Genomic DNA, 2,874 nt, shown 5'->3' on the forward strand with positions numbered 1-2,874 from the left:
GTGGCACTGAAACAAATCTATATTTGTATGTGGATTAAAAAAATGCTCGTTATGATATATATTAGGTGTGAGACCCACGTATTACATGTGTTTATTTAAAAAAAAAAATGAAATTTTAACAATTTGAAAAGTTTGAATTTGTAAGAAAAATGAGAAAAATTTTGAATTATTAAAATTAATGAGGCTTTAATGTATTATTAAATACATTACGTATATACACCATTTTTAATAAATACTTTACATATATATTACCTTACATATTAAATGTGAAATTTTAATTTAATAAAATGAAAAAATACAATAAAATGGCAAGTGGAAAATAGAAAATTTAAAAATTCTACAAAATGTCATGTGTCTAAATAAATTAAAAAATGACATGTGGCAAAAGACTTTCATTTATTAGAGTAGATTATTAATATGAAAAATTTTGTATTAAAAGTTACAATATAAATATATACGAATTTATATGAAACTATTAAAAGTTATTATTTTAAAATTATATTAACCAATTTAAAATAATAAGAGAAATATATAGAAAAGTTTTATTATTTTAGAAAAATTCTGATAATTTATTTTTTTGAACTGAAAAGTCTCAATTATTTAATGTTTTGCCTAAATTAACAGAAAAAATTGTGTTTTTATTTTAACAGTAAATGATAGATATCATATAAAATTAAATAATTGGAACTTTTTTGTTCGAAAAAATAGGATTTTTTCAAAAAAAAATTCAAAATAATGAGATTTTTCTGTATATTCTCGTATAATAATAAAAAAATGAAAACATTAAAAATTCAAATTTGTAGTAACAAAGGGTTTCTTAAAGGATGATGGAGTTTGACACGTACGCCAGTGGGGACGTAGGGTAATCTGGTAAGCAACTGATGAGAATCAAATGAAATATAAATAAAAGTAGAGTAAATTAAACGGTTCATCCCTAGTTCAAGAGTCAAATTGAATGTTTAGTTCCTATTTTCAAAAATTAACTTGGATTGCCGCTCATTTGATTAAAAGTTGTACATATCATCTCTCGTTAGTTTAAATTTGTACGTTGGATCCCTTTTAAAAAATGAAATGACTATTATGCCATTTTTGATTTATTTTAATTTTCTTACATTTATTTATAAAATACAAAATAAATAAATAAACCCCATCCCACCCTCTTTCGCCTAAGTTTTTGACAAATATCAAAGTCGTCGGAATTTGCTACAACCACTATCACCACCACCACCACCACCATAAATAACTCTAGTCTCGATCCTTGAACAATAATCCGACAATAAGTGGTCTGACCACAACCCTCTGTTATAGACGTAGCCTAGGGTTTCGAGCCTTCACCTTCATCATCTCAGATCTAAGATCGCCAACATCACCACAAGAACCACCGGATTGGAAGCAACTAATGTACCGATTGGGATTCCACCCGCTACATATCCCCCTCCACCTGCCAAAAATACCGACAACCCAACATCATTGATAGGCGTCGATGGCATAAGCATAACAATGTTATTCGAAGATGGTGGCAAAAATGTTTAGGTTGTACCACTCTAAACAGAAACTCCCCTTCCTCCACGACACGTAAAAACATTGAGGCTTTCGATGATGGTGGATGTCAGATCAATGGAGAAGAAGATATGTGAGAAAGATGGTTCGAGCGGAGATGGAGGCGGAAAATAGTGGATATGCTCTTCGTTTTTGCTCCGACGATGGTGACTCTGGCGATCTAGATTTAGCAACTCCAAAGAAAAAGATGAGAAAGAGGGAGACGAATGGGTAGAAGAGATCTAGAGAAAAGGGAGGCGTGAGGGGTGGTTTGAGGTGTGTTTGGTGGAGATATATTTTTTTCTTTTTTATTAATCAAAAAGAGAAAAATAAACAAAATAAAAATAAATTATCAAGGGTAAAATAGTCATTTTATATTTGCAGGGACGTCCTGAGTAAAAAAAATAGTAATACAAGGACGGTCCGAGTTATTTTTAAAAAATATGGACTGAACGTATACAAGGGATGATCCGTGTAATTTACTATAAAAGTATTATTTATTATAATCATTACAAAGTTAAGTATAAATGGTTCATGGGGTTTGTACTTTTACTTGTTAAGGGTAAAAAAAATTGATTTATAAAAGACAAAATTTTATAGATGGTCCACATGGTCTGGTGAAATAGATATATATGATCTAACATTAATAAAATGTACAAACTTCGTCTTTGGATTTTGTTGATATTACATAGATGGACTCTCTAATACACGACGTCAAAAATGTCGTTAAATTTAAGTGAAATTACTTTTTTACCCTTATTTTTGTTCTTTTTCATATATGTTTGTATTTTATGATTATTTTCTAAATTGTAGGTCTCATTAATGTAACTTAATGTATTATCATTTCCTGGGCACAAAATCATCAATGTTGGGCACAAAAACATCTATACATGCTCCCTAAACTTCACGTCACCTTTCTTGTTCACCACCATCCTATCTTATTTTGTGGTATTGTAACTTATTGTATTACCATTTCCCGCTTTCCCATAAGATCCAAGAAATGAACCACGAAAACAATATCGATGGTATCCTATCAAATCCAAACAACTTTGGTGCAAGATCTTGTCATCGGAGTTGGGATCAATCATGAAAAGCCTTGGACACCGACTGAAGGAGGAATTGACGCAAATGAACATGGACGTGGAATACGACGTTGATGGTTTTAAATACGAATGGGATGATTGAGGTTAGAGAAGTGAGCCACCGACGAAGGGAATAGTTGAGGCGGATGTTTGCGATGACAACTCTCCATATCATCTTCCTAATTTCTTCTTCCAACGTCATTGACATCCGTCATCAGGTTTCCGATGTGGGTTGCATTTTTGGGTTACATGT

The sequence above is a fragment of the Lactuca sativa genome, chromosome 8 (genome assembly GCF_002870075.4).
Source record: "Lactuca sativa cultivar Salinas chromosome 8, Lsat_Salinas_v11, whole genome shotgun sequence".
Classification (NCBI taxonomy): domain Eukaryota; kingdom Viridiplantae; phylum Streptophyta; class Magnoliopsida; order Asterales; family Asteraceae; genus Lactuca; species Lactuca sativa.